We start from the raw sequence: 18,197 nt of genomic DNA on the forward strand, positions 1-18,197 counted from the left end.
GTTGTGCCTGACTCTTCACGACCCCCGTGGACTGAAGCACACAAGGCCCCTCTATCCTTCACTATCTCCCAGAGTTTGTGAAGTGTACTAATCATTAATGCTCAGCTTGTTGAACTTTCACGTTAGTGTATATCCTTGTAACCACCACCCAGATCGAGATACATAACACTTCCAGCTCTTCTTTCCCACCCACGCAGTTCTCATTCCTCTCCCCCAAGAGAAAACCACTATTCTGATTCCAATCACCATTGATTAGTTTTACTTTTTACTGGACTTAGTATATGTTATCTTTTGCATCTGACTTCTTTCACTTAATAAAATGTCTGTGAGATTCATTTCTGTTTGTGTATCATTCTTAGTTATTGCAGTAGAATATTCCATTATATGAATAAACTATGGTTTATTTATTCATCCTGTAGTTAATAAACATTTGGATTGTCTCCACTTTGGGGGCTATTATGACTAAAACTGCTATAAATATTCTTAAATGTGTCTTTTGGTGAATATACTAATTTGTCTTTAGATATATACCTAGGAGTATTAATAAAAAATTTGAGTCCAAAGGTAGCTGTATGTTTAGTTTTGGGAGAGTCTACTAAATAGTTTTGCAAAGCCAATTTTGTCGGTTATCAGTTTATTACCTCCAGGCCCGTTCTCAGTTACCTGCCCTGTTCTAACGGAGCTGGGCCCTGCCAGCATTTCTCCCTTGCCATCCAGTACAGTGTCAAGGTTTGTCAGTAGGGAGCAATGGCAGCCACCGTAGGAGAAAGAGGCTTCTCTTCTGGTTCTGATGTCTTCCTCGGCAGGTTCCTGCAGCATGTGGCAGTCAGAAACACAAAGCATATCTCCATGTGCAGCTTCCTCCAAAACCTCAGAGGTTGACTTTCCAATGTATTATTCCTGTGGGAAAATTTCCAGCTGTTTCCACAGTGTGACTCCCTTCCATGGATGACTTCCCTCAGCACCAAGAGGAAAATGCTTTCCAGTAAATTCCATCTGCATGGACCTTCAACAAAGGGCCTGCCTTGTTTTTGAGACAGGCCGTTCTTCATCATCCCGTGGGTCATGGCTACATAATCTCCAACAATGGAGATTCTCAGCCCTGTGGTAGAAGGTGAGGACTGGGACTCATTCAGCTTTGTTCCTCCTTTGGGTTCTCTGCCTCAGCCCTAGAGTCTACTCCTGACATCTGCTATAACTATATTCTTTAGGGTTATCTTTTCTCCTTACTAGGCAGTCTCCTCTTATCCTTAATAATTCTTTATATTAAAATGTATTATTTATTTTGGGGGCTGTGCTGGGTCTTTGTTGCTGTGAAGGCTTTTTCTAGATGTGGAGAGCGGGAGCTGCTCTCTCTCTAGTTGCAGTTCATGGGCTTCCCAGTGCAGTGGCTTATCTTGTTGCGGAACACAGGCTCAAGGCACACAGGCATCAGTAGATGTAGCACGTGGCCTCGTAGTTGCAGCTCCTAGGCTCTAGAGCACAGGCTCAAAAGTCGTGGTGCAGGGGCTTAGTTGCACTGCAGCATGTGGGATCTTCCCCCATCAGGGATCGAACCTGTGTCTCCTGCATTGGCAGGCAGATTCTTCACTGCTGAGCCACCAAGGAAGCCCCTTAATAATTCTTCACAGTAAAATTTCCTGTCCAAAGTACTGTGTAGTTTTTGTATCCTTAGTGTGCTCTGGCAGATACATGGATTTTACACTTCCACCAGCAGTGCATGAGAGTTCCAGTTCTTCCACTCATTATTATAAAGTTCCGTCTACTGATTCCAATAGCTGAATGATTTGTGTGTCTGTTGTCTATTTTTTTTCTGTTGTTTATCAATTATATATTCATGCTTCTTCACAGGACTAGTTATGTTTTCCTATGAAAAAAAAAAAGTGAAAGTTGATCGCTCAGTCGTGTCCAACTCTTTGCAATCCCACAGACTGTAGCCTACCCGGCTCCTCTGTCCATGGAATTCTCTGTGCAAGAATACTGGAGTGGGTTGCCATTTCCTTCTCCAGGGGATCTTCCCTACCAGGGATCGAACCTGGGTCTCCAGCATTGCAGGCAGATTCTTTTTTTTACCAACTGAGAAAGCCCCCAGTTTTCCTATACACAGACTCTTATTGCGCCTAAGAGGTAAAGAGACCCCAGATTAGGTCATTGGTCCCACAGAGTCTACCCTCTTTCCTCTCTTAAGCAGGTGAGGTTGAGGCGTGATCATCTCAATCCACTGAAGGATCGAGCTAGGTTGCAACTGGGTTTTAGTTTTTGCAAGACTCACCCTGTCTCTGGTTTACCCCTATTTCTCATGTGTGGTTTTTGATTGAGAGCCTTGAAGATCTGTCTCCTAAGGTGGAAGGCTGTAAAGAGTCAGCTCCGCCCTTCAGAAGTTCCCAACCCTGGAGCTTCCCTGGTGGTCCCATGGTGAAGCATCTGTCTTGCAGTGCAGGAGGTATGGGTTTGATTCCTGGTTGGGTAACTGGGATCCCACATGCTCTGGGACAACTAAGCCTGTGCCACAACCACAGAGCCTGTGCACCTGGCAAAAGCCCCTCGTGCCACAACTAAGACCTGATGCAGCCAAACAAATAAATAAATACATTTTTAAAAAAAGACATTCTCTTAAGGAAAAAAAAAATTCCCAACCCAGCTGTCTGGATGCTGTCCCCATGGAGTTTCAAAATCTGGCAAATCTCAGGAGGAGGCAGGAACTGGGCTTGGTTTTGAGGCGGGCCGTTCCTTCTTGGGAAAGCTTTATTTTCTAAGCCCTGCGGTACTTTGGAAGATTTCAGTCTTTTAGATGCATTCTCAGGCCCAGAACTCAGCCAACGTCATGTGGAGAAAATTGGTCATGTTTTTAAGACCCCCTGTTTCCAGTTTCTCATTCTAATACCAAGTAGCCCCTAAAAACTTTACTGGTTTCTCTTTATTCCATTCGAAGTCTTCCTTCTGGGCAAAGAATGATCATCAGCCGGTGCCCCCAATTAGCAAATGTCCTTCGGGAGGGGAGAGAGCACAGCTGGAGAGCCTCATCTCATTTTGTTGCTGAAGAACTGGCCTGCCACAACCTACACATCCTACCTAGAAGAGGAAATCACCTGAGGGCGATACCTTCCTCCATGGGGTTATCCCTCTTACAAGTAGAGGCCGGAGAGCTAGCCAGCTCTCTTTCTGCCACGTGCCATTCTAAAATTTGTGTGTTGGACTGCTCTGGTGGTCCAGTGGTTGGGACCCTGTGCTTCCAAAGCAGAAACTCAGAACCCTTTTCAGATTATTTTCCCCAGCATGTGTTTCAAAATCTTGGTGTAGAATTTTCTTTTTTGACTAACTTTTATCATGTTACTACCCTGAGGCTCCAGGAGTCAAAATATGGTTCAATGGTTTTCAAACCGTAGGTCACAACCCATTTGTGGAGCATGAAATCAATTCAGTAGCTCTTGCTAGCATTTGCTCACCAAACAGAATGGAATAGATCAGAGTGCATGGCACATAGTAATAGTAAGTACTGTTTCACAAAATTTTTGTTTCATGTGTGTGTGTCTGTTCTGGTTTGCAATGTCAAACCTCTTTGTTCCTATGGGTTGCAGGCCAAAATGTTTAAAAATCGCTAGACTTTAAGTAGAGGAAGCACCAAGGGAAGAAAAATAAATGATCAGAGTGTGGACAACTTTGGGGAGAAGTTTGGCCTTGAGTGGGAAGTTGACTGATCGCAAGCTGCTCTTCTGGCTCCAGAAAACAAGAGGGACCCCATGTGAAGGATGGACAACAAGCATCAGTAAGCATAAGCATCAAAGAAGAAAGTCTTGGGAGGCCTCCCCAAATGCGGCTGAGGCAGGTGTGGTCGGTGCAGAGCAGGTAGCAGAGAGAGGTAAAGATGAGAGATGGCTGAACCTGAGCTGGGAAAGACCGTGGCAACCCTGAGAGAAGACTCTGTGTAGCTCTTGGCGCAGATCATGGGCGGCCCAGGGGAAGAAAGGCCTTGTACTTGGCAGAGAAGAAAGGTCAGCTAAGGGGAAGAACAGGCCTGGGGGTGGGGTGAAGCTCTTCTACTAAGCCATGATTGGCACTCCAGGGTCAGCAAGAGATTAATTTGGGCCACAGGCCTGAAGGGACTAGGGCTAGATGAGTGCTAGTGTTTTCTTCACCTCTGCCCTGCTTTCCAAACACACATACACACACGCACGCACACACACACACACACCTGACCAATTGACCTGCCACCAAGGCCACCAGACACCAGAGAAAGAGTGGAGGCTCTGTGGGCGGAAGGCCCTGACACTTGGTCCACTGACTGGGTGGGATTGGGCTTGTGGTCTTCTTATGTCTAAAGCAGGGCAGGTAAGGCCTTCTGCCCTGGGCCCTGGGAGGCGTGAAAGTCATCTCTGTGCCTGTGTGAGGCACTCTGTGTGCTCCAGAGCCCGGTGCTGCTGGAACCCCCAGGGGCTGCTCTGGGCAGAGTTCTGGAGGAAGGTTGTGCCACAGTGACTTACTTGGCTGGTTCCAGGTCCTGAAGTCTGCAGCCCTCCTCCTCCAGGTTTGCTTCCTGAACCCCAAGACACCAGCTTGGGTCTGCTGTGAGACCTGGCGCTCAGCAAGGCTCAGGCAGAGGCAGACACAGGACACGCTGTGGCCCATCAGGCATGTTTGCTCTTGTCGCTGAGCAGGGAAGTTCTACTCTGGGTCACAGCTCTGATCTCTGTCCTATTTCAGGAACTATCTCCTGGCCCCATGGCTGGCCTTAGACCTCAATGCCTGAAACTTGGGCTTGAGCCCTGCCTGGGTTCTTGGACAGGAGCCTAGCCTTCTATCATGCCCCAACCACACTTGATTGGCCATAAGGTTCTGCTGGAGTTTGGGCAAAGACTTCAACTCAGACATACCTCAGTCTATAAGGTTTTCTCCCTCCCTTCTCAGCCTAGCTGATTGGTCTTTGTCCATCAAGCCCGGGTTTCGTCATCACCTCTCACAGAAAATCTGCCCTGGGTGCTTGCCCCTCCTCTGGGCTCCGTCAGCCGCAATGCCTCTCAATTCCATAACATCTCCCCCTCTGCTGGCAATTGGAGGTAGGATTATGCATTGCATTGGCACATAGTAGGTGCTATGCTGTGCAGTGCTTAGTCGCTCAGTCATGTCTGACTCTTTGTGACCCCATGGACTGTAGCCTGTAGGGCTCCTCTGTCCATAGGGATTCTCTAGGCAAGAATACTGAAGTGGATTACCATGCCCTCCCCCAGAGGATCTTCCCAAGCCAGGGATCAAACCCAGGTCTCCCACATTGCAGGAGACCTGCCTGAGCCACCAGGGAAGCCCACATAGTAGGTATACTGACAGTATTTACTGAATGAATGAACCGTCAACCCCAGGCCTCACTTTTCTGCTCAGTGACCTTATTCTTTAAAGCTCCTATTTGCTAGCAGCTGTTTGCTTTATTTCAGGGCTCAAAAAGCAGAGGAGGCAGCCCAAGAGGGACAAGTGCCCTGTTGTAAGACTCCAGTGTCAACCTGTAGTGTCTAATCTCACGCTTACAGAAACCCAGGTACTTGTGTGTTAGTACTAACTGGTTAGGTTCCATTTTAAAGGGAAACAGGTTATTAAATATTTGTGTATGAAAGTGGTACAAAGACAAACCTTTGAGGGACTTTCCTGGTGGTCCAGTGGCTAAGACTCCACATTCCCATTGCAGGGGCCCCAGGTTTGATCCCTGGTCAGGGAACTAGATCCCACAGGCTGCAACTAGAAGTTCTCCTGCCTCAACTAGGAATTCTCCTGCCTCAACTAGGAATTCTCCTGCCTCAACAAAGATCAAAGATCCCACGTGCTGTGACTAAGACCTGGTGCAACCAAATAAAGAAATACAAATAAAATAAATATTTAAATATAAAAAATTTTTAAAAAGACAAACCTTTGACTCCTTTGCAAACCAGGACACACAGACCCTTGCCTTCTCCCCCAAGGCCTGTGGTAAATGGAAGGGGCAGGGGAAGAGGCAGGTCCCAGGGCAAGACTAGACTGTCAAGACGAACAGCTGTCCCTCAAGCCCCCTCCTCAATTGGGTCTTTCATTCCCTCCCAAGACGCAATAGTCTGGATGGGATTCAAACCCTCCCCCACTGCCATGGAGAGTCAGGGGATCCGCAGGGCCTTCAGGACAGCAGGTGGGGGTGGGTGCAGGGGACACAATAGCTCTCACCAAATGATGGCTTGCATCATTTGCCACCATCAGTGGGTGCCAACTGAAACCTGTGTCAGACCCTGTGCCACAGTACCGCATGAAGGACTCAGGGTAGCGAAGGCCTGGGGTGGTGAGTGAAGCTTTGAAAATAATAAGAGGATGGGTTCCAGATGGGTTTATCAGATGTGTAAAGCTGGTTCCAAATTATCATTAAGGTCTGTCTACAAAAAGAACATCCTCAAAAATGATATTGATAGGAGACTTCCCTGGTGGTCCAGGGGTTAAGACTTCACCTTCCAGTGCAGATGGTGTGGGTTCGATCCCTGGTTGGGGAGCTAAGATCTCACATGCCTCAAGAACAAAAATAGAATAAAAACATAAAACAGAAGCAGTATGGTAACAAATTCAATAAAGACTTTAAAAACGGTCCACATTAAAAAAAATCTTTTAATAAAGGACACTGGTAATCGAAACTACAGTGAGATACCACTCCCCCATCCCCACTACTAGGATGACTATAATCAAAAAGACAGATGATAACAATTGCTGGTGAGGATGTGAAGATGTGGAACACTCATACATGGTTGGTCGAATGTAAAATAGCAGCTGCTTTGGAAACCAGTTTGGGGGTTCCTCAAAATGTCAAATATAGCATATGATCCACAATTCTACTCCTAGGTATATACTCAAGAGAAATGAAAACATAAGTTCATACAAAGACTTGTACATGAATGTTCATAGCAGTTTTATTCATAATAGCCCCAAAGTACAAACCGTCTAACTGTCCATCAGCTGATCAAAGATAAAATGTAGTGTGTCCACACAACCCAATGCTATTCAATCACAAAAGGGAATGAAGCATTGCTACATGCTGCCACGTTGATGAACCTTGAAAAAATCCTGTGAAGTGAAGGAAGCTGGGTCACAAAAGACCACATGTATGATTCCACTTTCATGAAATGTCCTGAGTAGGCAAATCCATAGAGACAGAAAGTAGATTAGTGGTTTCCAGCGGCCGGTAGGAGGAGGGAATGGGGAGTAACTGTAAATGGGTTCTTTTCTTCTTCTACTTTTTTTTTTTTTTAAAGGGGAGGTGGTGTTATGAAAATGATCTGGAACTAGGTAATGGTGATGGTTGCACAACTTTGTGAATAAATTAAAAACTACTGTATTGCCCACTTTAAAAGCTGGGATTTTTTGGTGTGTGAATTATATCTCAGTTTTTAAAATCAGGGGAAAATGACGCCGATGGAGAGGAGTCAGCGGAACTGAAAAAATGAAATGGATCGCGAGTGTCGCCTGTCCCCGTCCGTCGCCTCCGTCTGAACGAACTTTAGGCTCAAGAACCGGCACCGAGAGGGCCTTCGGGAAACGACACTGGAGACTGGATCTAGGAAGAAACATGGCCCAGGATTCGAAGGGCATGCAGTTAAGGTGGCGGCCTGGGATCGCCTAGGACAGGGGAGGCGTCTGTAGGCTCCGAAGTTGGCCGGGCGGGAGCGGAGATTTAAAGGCTGGAGCGCGGAGGCTCTTAAAGAGGCCCGGGCGAATTCCCACTCGGCGTCCACCTTAACGCCAGCTCCCAGGAGCCAGTGGTCGGACCCCGGTAAGTGCGCGGGGCCGCGGGGGAGGCCCGGTACGCGCGCCCTGCTGGGTCCCGGGAGCTCGGGGCAGGTGGCACAAACCTCGTGAGCCGTGCTTCCTGGGAGTCTGGGGCCCGCGGGGGTGGCAGGGTCGCGGCGCCGGGCCCGGCCCCCCCAGCGCCCACTGAGGCGGCGCTCTATTTTTAGCAGGCGCTGTTGCAATATAAGGAATGCGCGGCTCGCCAGGCGGTAGGCTGGGGCGCGCGCCGGCTGCGCGGTCGCTTTAAGGAGGCGCCGGGGCGGGGACCGGCCGAAGCGGCCGGCAGGCCGCGGGCCCAAAGCCGTCAGTCCGGCCGCCGCGGGGCCCGGAGGGCGCGGCGCTGTCTTCTGGTTGGCGCGGGCATGGAGGAGGTGGCCTGAGGCAGGAGCCAAGCTGGGCTGGAGTGCGCGGTGAGAGGTCGGGGCTGGCTGGGAGGGAGGGGACCGGCCGGGCGCTTTGTTCCGGGCGGGAGGTGTGGCCGCCCCGGGCCGGGCCGAAGGACGGCGCTTGGGGACTGGCCTTTTTCCCCCATCGCAGGCTCCAGCGTAACGGTGTGCGATCGAGAAGTCGGCGAAGATCGGGACCCCAGTGAGATGGGCCTGCTCACCACCTAAAAAGCCCCTTTCATGGTAACCGCCCTTGGGTTGCTTTTTCCTCTGGCGAGAACCCGCGGGGAGTGGGCGGCGGGTCTCGAGTGGGATGGGGAAGGGTTGGTGGTGGCTCTTTATATTTTTAGAAGGGCGTTAACGAGGGCAGGGATCTGCCGAAAGAGTTGTCAAATTAGTCTGAATGATAAAAAGCAGGCTGCTGCATTAACAGTCTTTTGCGGCGCCACGGGGCTTGGGGCTCTGGTCACTACCAGGGGCCCCGGCTCATTCATTGAATGGGACCTGCAGGGGCGCCCACTGCGTGTGGGGCACAGTGCCAGATCCTGTGCCGCGGGGAAGGTAGGGGTGCAAAGTGAACCCTGTGTGTCGGTTCTGGGATCAGGGGAGCACAGGGGCTGTGGGAACAGACAGCGTGGAGGGTCAGGGAAGGCCTCCTAAAGGAGGTGATGCATGGCGGAGCATGGGCACTGGACACCCAGATAGACTCTGTGGCTGGAGCTGAGGTCTGGGGCCAGAGGCCAGTCTGGAGAGGCAGACAAGGGCCACTTCATGCGGGCCCTGATCCCTGAGCTCTAGGATTGTCCCTCCTTACCGCCCCGACCCCCACCCCCACCCCCACCCCAAGCCCCTACTCCTAGTAAACCTCTTTGGGCTAGAATGGTTCTTGCCCCTCCAAGACTCACACTGTGTGCTGGACCTGACCAGAGAGCGTAACTGACAAGACTCAGAACTGTAGCCTCAAAAGAGTGATCTTCCTCACAGCAGGAATGATGAAGAAATCTGACCAAAAAGCCCTGAAGCTCCACTGTAATAATAGCTGCCAGCAGGGCTTTCACAGACCAGGCACTTGACGTGTATATGCTTGCTCATCATTTGACGAGACTCCAGAAGGGTCTTCTTATTACCCCCATGCAGATGGGGAACAGGGGCTAGAAAGAGTCAGTAACTTGCCCAAGATCCTATCTAGGGTCCATGTAGACCCTCAGCTCTCCAGCTCCTCTGGGGAGGGTCTGGCTGCCCTGGCTTCATGGCTCCAGGTGCAGCCTGTGTTAGGCTTTGACTCCGTTGCCTTTCACTGCTTGGTTCAAGTGTGGGGTGGTGAGCTGCTGGTATTAATAACTGACATGTGTCAGGGGCTTTGCAGCAAACAAAGCATTTTCACCATGACAATTCTTAGAGTTTCTCCTACTTCTCTTCCCGGGAAAGAAACTTGAGCTGGCTAACATTTTTGTAAATCTCCCAATTTCCTATAAATCTCATTTCCCTGCTGACTAGGGGACTGAAAATGTTTTGGGTCATGATTTTGACCCTCAGTCTCTTCTCATTCCTAGCAGCTAGTTAGCTTCTCTGTCTGTGGATTAGGGTGTAGTTTGTCCTTTCTCTGCTAGGTCAGGAGGTTTGAAGCTTTGATGCTCTGGAGTTTTGCAAGCTACAGGGTCTGCCAGCCTCTATGGGGGTGGGGTGGGTGTTGTGTAAGCCAGGAGCTCTAGCAGAAACCGCCCCTTACCCCTCTACTTCAGTGTTTCCTTATGGGAGGGGGGCGGTCAAGGCCCTCTGCTGAACACTGGTGAGGCAAGTGACAGTTGTCAGGCTGCCAGCTCCGTGTGTATTTGCCACTACTTATGTTTTCACTTGCCTAAGATATCTTTGTGACAGGTATAACTTTTATTAGCTCTAATCACAGGTATTTCACACTTTCGGTTGATCTGAGTTGTTTAGAGAAAGACAAGTCCATTATCCCTGGGGTTGGCTCCTGAGCTTGAGTGATCACGTGGAACCAGGGAAGACTTCTGGGCTCTGATGGACTGAACCAGTTCCTGGAGTGTCTGGGTTTAATATCAGCGCGATTCACAAGTTGACCAGCCTGCTGGATCAAGTAACTTCTCGGGGAAATATGACCTCCATTTTATATTTCACATCTGGTGTCATCACTGTCTCCCAATGAAATGCCCCAAAAGGAGCATGCCTCCCTGGAAGCACTTGGAAACATACCTGCTCATGAATATCATGTAGTTTTCACAAAACACACGCGTGTGAACTATATGGGAACACATTCTTGTGCAAAGTTGGGATGTTCTTAAGTGTCCAAAAAAGTGTGCATTGAGTTCCAAAGGCTCCACACCTGCCAGGCCTGGGGCAGGTATCTAACTAGCTAGAAGGTATAGTTACCTTTGTATGGGGATGGGAGAAAAGAAGGATGCTTCTGCCTGCAAATAACAAAACCCAAGTAATAGTGGATTAAGCAGAGTTTAGATCTCCCAAAGATGCTCTCAACCCTGGTGTTGTCTCTGTACAGGGATGAGATATTAGTGCCATTTCCAGCAAGTTCTTGCATAGCACAGGCAGCCAAGAAGGCTGAGTGTTCAGAGCAATGGTTTTTACCTTCTTGGGCCACTACCTCTTTAATATGCCAGTGAGACACCCAGAGAAACGTTGCTTGGATGTATGAAGTTAGGCATACAGTTTGGGAGATTTGTGGATCTCTGAAAATGAGCCCTGGATCCCAGGCTAGATCCCCTGCTTCACTACTGTTCACTGAGGACCTGCTCTGAGGCTCTGACCTCCCAGCCAGGCCAGCAGGCTGTCGTGGCGGAGCCGGACGGGCATAATTCTCAGCCATGAGAGGAAGTCCATGCCCTCAGCCAGCAGATCTGTCTTGTGGAACTCTGAGAGCGTAGTGCTGCCATCCCCTCTTCAGACAACAGAGGACGTTGTTAAGGCCAGGGGGACATCCACACTGCACTCCTTGGCGTCTGCTGTGCATCCCTTGGTGCCCATCTCTAGTCTTCCAGGTAGCATTCTTGCTGCCATAATGAGGCTGGTGCTGCATTCCACCTCCCCACCCCGGCCATCTACTGAGCCTCACCACTGAGCCCAGGGTCTGTTGCCCGCTGGCATGACAGTTTTCTGCAGTCATCCGCATTGTAGGGGCCATGAAGTAGCAGTGTGTATTTAGCTTTTAAATGTCCCTATCATTGTCCTTTCGTGTTTTTTAAAATATTTATTTATTTGGCCATTTTGGGTCTTCGCTGTGGCATGCACAGCGGTGCATGAACTCAGTTGCGGTGTATGAACTCAGTTGCGGCATGTGAGATCTAGTTCCCTGACCAGGGAATGAACTTGGGTCCCCTGCGTTGGAAGGGCGGAGTCTCAGCCACTGGACCACCTCCTTTAGTATTTTTGATAGCTTTAGTCAGTGGAAACTGCTGATGGCCAGGTGGCCAAATGACAATGTGGGTTACCATTGGTTATGAGGTGACTTGCTCAGAGGGGCACATTTTCATCTACAGAGCTGGCATCTGGCCACCTAGATGGATAAAACATCGTAGTTTGGATGTGGGTTATGTTGCTAATAAGATTTTGGAGAATACAGGAAGGGATTTGGCTGTTCAGCATGTGGTAATAGAAGGAGGTGGCAGGGGATGGGAGTCCTGAGCTCTGATTCGGGCCCTCTCTGACCCTATCCACAGGGCCTTGGGAGCGTCCTGTGCTGCAGGGGCTCAGGCTGCATCTGTGACTTCTCTAGCCCGCCCTCAGGGTTGTCATGGGGATTAGATGAAATACACAGATGAGAACATGCTTGGGAGACCAGAAAGGGCGATAAGAACTAAGAGCATTATCAGTATTCAGGCAGCCTTTAGATAACAGAATCACAGACCAGGAAGGGGCCCCTGGAGCATATTTAGTCTCAATTCAGATCTAGGAGAGCATATTTCTCATAGTGGTGAGGTAAATGGTTTTTAGGCAGGACATATTTTAATAGTTACATATATACTTATTTATGTGTATTTTAAAAATAAAGGTATGACATCAAACCTATTTTTTTTAATGGCTATTTTGCTCAGATTAAGGCTAAATAAGGATTTTAAGTTAAAAACTATGCTAATTTTTAAGGTAAAGATTAAGCCAGTAATAGTTCAGTAGTAGACATTTTGGCCCAAATGGGCCCTTGAGTAGAGGCTGGGAAAATTTGTGTAGCCTTTGAGGAGCAGATCTTAGCTGGGCCCTTCTAGAGACAGGGAGGTTGCTGCCCCTCAAATCAGTTTACCCACTGGGGATTCACTTGTCCTTGCAAAGTTCTTTCCTTTCTCACCTTAACCTGTCCCACTGGATCTGTGCCATATGAACCTTGACAGTCATGCTTTTCTCCAGCACGAGCAGCCCTGCATTCTCCAACTGCTCCTCAGATGACGTGGCTTGAAGATAGTCTCTCTGGATGTCCACCCCCACTCCGGGCTGGACTGGACTAGAGGCTCTGCATTGGCCATCTCTAAGCCTCACAACAGTTTTGCTGTTAGCCCTTTACAGATGTGGAAACAGGGACTCAGAGTGGTAATCACCCCCATGGTCATGGCCTGAGAGGAGCAGAGCTTGGAAGGAGTCTCACCAAGGTCTGTTTGGTCCCGGAGGGCATGCTCCACCTCTTACACAGTGCTGCTCCCAGGACTGATAGATAACTTTGGTCATTCTGATGACACCTCCCTTCTCTCTCAGTGCTCATGGGGCATGGCTCATGGGGGTCTGGCCAGATATAGTCAGTGCTGTAGTGGAGTGGAGGCCTCATGGGGAGAGGGGACAGAGCAGTTCACACACAGGGATGCTGTGAAGCGACAGCAACCATGGAGGTGCAGGTACGGCTGGTTGATAAGAGAGGCAGAGGGACCCTAGATGGTGGCAGTTTTCCCCTTATTTCCATTAATCCTCTGGTCAACCAGGAAGCCCTCCATCATTTGCACACTTGTCATATTATGTAATTTTCAAAGATATAAAAATACAAAGGATGATATATAACAAACACCATGTATCCAAAACCCAATTGAGCAGATGGGACCCTTCTGTCTGCCCTTGATCCCTTCCATGCTAGAGGGCTTCAGCACGTCCCTGCTCAGGAGACCTGGCTGGCTGGGCCTGCCCTCAGCCTCCGACTGACTTTCAGAGCCCCTCTCCCAAGTTTCCACGTCTTGGCTCTCTTAGCTTCATGTCCCCAACAAATTCAATGAATAACCACCTGGGTCTCCATCGAGGTTGTCAGTAGATATTTTTGCTGCCTGAACTCACACTGGGGAGAGATAAGTGTACATCTTGGGATTTAACCTCTTTCAAAAAGTTCCTCCACCCACATACACACCTGCCTTGACCATCGTGGTTTCAGGCCAGACTGTGGCACATCATGTAGTCATAGCTGCCCAAACCAAACTGTGATTCAGATAGTAAATGTAAATATTTGGAAAAGAGAGGAAAAAAACAATTTTCTTATTCTAATTAGATGAAACAAACTTAACAGTTTGTTAAGCTGCTCATCTTCAAAACCTTGAGCAAAATGCATTTTATGTTCTAAAGTGCAGGACTGCTTTGAAGGAGGGAAGGTGGAGTCTGATATGGTACCTTTCTAACCCCTGACATGGCCTTGGGAAAAGAGCCTGATGCTGGGAAAGATTGAAGGCAGGAGGAGAAGGGGGCAACAGAGGATGAGATAGTTGGATGGTATCACAGACTCAGCGGACATGAGTTTGAGCAAACTCAGGGAGATAGTGAAGGACAGGAAGCCTGGCGTGTTGCAGTTCATGGGGTCACGAAGAGTCAGACGTGAATAAGCGACTGAACAACATCACCGCCGCCTTGCCGCTCTCCCTTTCCTGGAAACAAGGCTCCCGTGTGCCTGGTCCTGGGTCCTCCTCTCTGCCAAGCGTCCCAGCTGCAGAGGGGGCAGCTCTCCATGACGACAGGAGATGGTTTCTCACCCAGCTCTGCAGGCTCCTTCTTCCACCCCGGCTGACTGAGCTGCAACCTGACATGGCCCATTTGCATGTAGCTTAGGCTTGAGTGACTTCCCTGATGGCTCAGATGGTAAAGCGTCTGTCTACAATGCGGGAGACCTGGGCTCAATCCCTGTGTCAGGAAGATTCCCTGGAGAAGGAAATGGCAACCCACTCCAGTACCCTTGCCTAGAAAATCCCATGGACAGAGGAGCCTGGTGTCCATGGGGTCGCAAAGAGTTGGACACGACTGAGCGACTTCACTTTCACTTAGGCTTGAGTTAAGAGAGTTAGCAAAGCACCACTTGTAAAGCTGTGCAGAAAAGATTTTAAAACCTTCTGGAAAAGCCCTGCATTCCCCAAGCAGATTGGCTTTTCAAGGAGTCACCATTGGGGACAGATTTCAATTAGTTTTGTGATAGAACACAGGGACCTGAGGTGGTCCCCAGGTTTTCTTTACTAAGTGGTGAGAATGAGTTGAAATGTTTTCTGTCCCTGAGTTGCCAACAATGGATAACACTGACTGCATCCTTTCCCTTGATTTGATGGAGATGCTGCAGAAGCTGGCAAAGGCTAGGACCCCAAAGACCTCAGAAGGATCTGCTTTGTTGGGGTTTCTCTTGCAATAGAAATGGTCAGAAGCTGTGCCAATGAAGGCAGTTAAGTATATTCTAAAGCTGATAACTATTTGTTTATGCAAGAATACACATACATATGTTGATGGCCTACTTTTTAAAGAAAAGTTTTGGTTTAAAAAGAATCTGCTAAGTAATATTGCATTATATATATGTACCACAGCTTCTTTATCCATTCATCTGTTGATGGCCCTCTGGGTTGCTTCCGTGTTCTAGCTATTGTAAAAAGTGCTGCAATGAACATTGGGATACATGCATCTTTTTGAGTTATGGTCTTCTCATGGTATGTTACTCAGCCATAAAAAGGAATGCATTTGAGTCAGTTCTAATGAATGAGGTAGATGAAGTTAGAGCCTAAGAAATAAGTCAGAAAGAGAAAAACAAATATGATGTTAATGCATATATGTGGAATCTAAGAAGACGGTACTGATGAACCTATTTGCAGGGCAGCAATGGAGACTCAGACATAGAAAACAGACTTGTAGACCCAGTGGGGGGAAGAGAGAGTGGGACGAAGGGAAAGAGTAGCATGGAAACATATACATTACCATATGTTAATAGATAGGCACTGGGAATGTGCTGTATGATGCAGGTAACTTACACTAGTGCTCTGAGACAACGTAGAGGGATGGGATGGGGTGGGAGGTGGGAGGGAGGTTCTAGAGGGAGGGTCATATGTATACCTATGGCTGATTCATGTTGATGTATGGCAGAAACTGTAAGTTAAAAAAAAAATTTTTTTTAAGAATCTGCTATACATACTCTATGTTAGGATGTCCCTTGAATCCTAAGTACCCAGATTAAAAGTAAAAGTATTTGTAAGCACGTGGTGCTGTGTGGAGATAGCCGAAGATGTGCTGGAGCTGGGGAGACCCATCTTCCCCTTAGAGCTGACCATTCTGGGGGGACCTGGGGACAGGTTCTTGCCTCCCCAAAGCATTATATTTTCATTTCAAGGGCAAAATGTGTTTTAATTCAGTTCTGTTTGTTTTTTCTTCTTTTTTAGCCTTTAGAACTTTTAACACACCTTGAAAATTCCCCCTTTTAGATGACCCCAAGCTCACTCCTTTGTATTTTAATTCCACTGGGAATGCAGTTCCCAAGGGAGAGGCAGAGGCAAAGGCATCTTTTTTGGGGAGTACCATTCTCTCACAAGGAGGCTCAGCAGCCCAAAATAGCGTCCATCATGTTCTTCCTTCAATGCCTGCTTTATTGTAACCGGACATGATGGAAAAGGGTGGAACCACAGTCCCAAAGCCTTGGGGGCATATGTTTAAAAAAAAGTAACTTCTATGAGATATGTCTTCTGCATGGTCCCTCCCCACCCACATTCCTCAGGTTGAGATTCCCCTGGCGTCAGAGTCAGGAAGGCCTAGGCTCCGCACACAGGCTCACTCACACCCATTCTCTTCTGGAAGAGGAAGTCAGCCCCCCCCACCCCCTTGCCCTGCTGGTGCTCCTGGGGTGCTAAGACTTGGTGACCAGCGCCCCGCCCGCCCACGGGGCTCCTTTCCGCTTATCTGGGGCTGGGTGGGTGTTTCCTGCATGTTTGAGATTTTAAAGAGGAAATCAAAATAAAGAAACAAAGCCTTTGTTTTACTTCTGGGCTCAAACTGAGGGCGGCTGGAGGGATGGAAAGGGGGGAGCGGGAGCAGGTCACTTGGCGCTTCCACAAAATAACCATTCTCATAAGCACTTAACGGGGGCTTTTTTTCTATTTGGGGCTGGTATGTGTGGATAGGAGAGCTGGGTGGAGGGTGAGAGAGCCCCTGTGTGGAAGGAAGGAGGAGAGGGCCCAGGCAGGGTCTGGGGCCACCAGCAACTGGCCTCAGGCGGGGCTCAAGGCTCCTCAGTCCCTACTCCCTTCCTCAGAGGAGCCCAGGAGAGTGGGGAGGATCCTGGGCCACAGCCCCCCCTGCTGACTCTGTGTCCCCTCCCTGTCCTCTGTGTGACCTTGGGCAAGTCCCCACCTGCTTGGCCCTCCTTTGCCGTATCTGTAACAGGGACAGGGCTGCTGCAACTTACATGTCCTGGTCACACCGCCCTCCTTTCTTGTTTAATCCAGTTAGGCTGGGCAAGCTCTCATCCCACAGATGTGGAAGTGGGGAGATGCTCTCCCCAATAGTTCTTCGTTTTCCACAAAGCTTTTCTCCCTGTGGAAGCTCTCTGAGAGTATCATTTATTTTTCTTTGAAGATTACCCGTTCATCTGCAGTATTTCTGGGGATTGCAGGGTGGGGACCAGGCCCGCTGGCCATCTGGGCTCCAGAGTCAGCCGCCACGCTTTGCGTGGGTGCCCTAGGTGTGGCTTCCTCATTCCCTGAGCCCCACTGCGCCAAGGCTGTTGTGTGTAACAGGCGGTCGCTGAGGGCCTATGAGAAAGGGCCCCTCGCTCAGAATGGAGCAGAAGTTAAAACAGCGCCAGACCTCTTCCCCTGCCTGCTCACCTCCTTGGCTCTCTGTCTCCTCAAGCCTAGTTGACTGCCATTTTCCAGGGACCACTTTTCCTGGACACTTTCCTCCAGAACTTCTGAAAACTCCCAACTTCCATTATTTTTTTTATATATAAATGTATTTATTTTTAATTGTAGGATACTTGCTTTGCAATGTTGTGTTGGTTTCTGCCATTCATGAACATGAATCAGCCATAGGTATACACATGTCCTCTCCATCTTGAACCTCCCTCCCACCTCTCACTCCATCCCACCCGTCTAGGTTGTCACAGAGCACCAGGCTGAGTTCCCTGCACTATATAGCAACTTCGCATTAGCTATTTATTTTACACATCAGCCAGTTCAGTTCAGTCACTCAGTTGTGTCTTACTCTTTGTGACCCCATGGACTACAGCACGCCAGGCTTACTGTCCTTTACCAACTCCCACAGCTTGCTCAAACTCATGTCCATCAAGTCAGTGATGCCATCTAACCATCTCATCCTCTGTTATCCCCTTCTCCTCCTGCCTTCCATCTTTCCCAGCATCAAGCTCTTTTCCAATGAGTCAGTTTTTCACATCAGGTGGTCAAAGTATTGGAGCTTCAGCTTCAGCATCAGTCCTTCCAATGAATATTCAGGGTTGATTTCCTTTAGGATTGACTGGTTTCATCTCCTTGCAGTCCAAGGGACTCTCAAGAGTCTTCTCCAGCACCACAGTTTAAAAGCATCAATGTTACACATGGTAATGTATATGTTTCAATGCTACTCTCTCAATTCTTCCCACTCTCTCCTTGCCCTGTTGTATCCATAAGTCTGTTCTCTATGTTTGAGAAATAGATTCATCAGTACCATTTTTCTAGATTCCATGAAAAGTGAAAGTGAAGTCACTTAGTCATGTCTGACTCTTTGCGACCCCATGGACTGTAGTCTCCCTGGCTCCTCCCTCCATGGGATTCTCCAGGCAAGAGTACTGGAGTGGGG

General features: G+C 48.8%; 1 protein-coding gene and 1 long non-coding RNA gene across 10 annotated transcripts in view; one reads left to right on the forward strand and one right to left on the reverse strand.

Annotated features, from left to right (window-relative positions):
• Positions 1-242: 242 nt before the first annotated feature.
• LOC147379163 (uncharacterized) lies at positions 243-4,670 on the reverse strand. The gene is made up of 2 exons (XR_015148834.1): positions 4,482-4,670; positions 243-1,867 (listed from the first exon to the last, which is right to left on the reverse strand). It is a non-coding gene; the product is annotated as an uncharacterized LOC147379163 (long non-coding RNA).
• Positions 4,671-7,630: 2,960 nt separating this feature from the next.
• The window catches only part of MRAS (muscle RAS oncogene homolog), a 71,721-nt gene continuing 61,154 nt past the window's right edge, over positions 7,631-18,197 (forward strand). For 3 of the 9 annotated variants that reach the window (XM_086316636.1, XM_086316629.1, XM_086316627.1), the window contains exons 1-2: positions 8,147-8,195; positions 8,323-8,414. The gene's annotated coding sequence lies outside the window, so the exon portion shown is untranslated. Of the gene's footprint in view, positions 7,769-8,057; positions 8,196-8,322; positions 8,415-18,197 lie in introns of those variants that run through there. The other 6 variants (XM_086316652.1, XM_086316661.1, XM_086316618.1 and 3 more) reach the window with 5 other exon arrangements.

Source organism: Bos grunniens, chromosome 1 (genome assembly GCF_055505025.1).
Source record: "Bos grunniens cultivar Pamir isolate PY7600 chromosome 1, Bosgru_T2T1.0, whole genome shotgun sequence".
Lineage (NCBI taxonomy): Eukaryota > Metazoa > Chordata > Mammalia > Artiodactyla > Bovidae > Bos > Bos grunniens.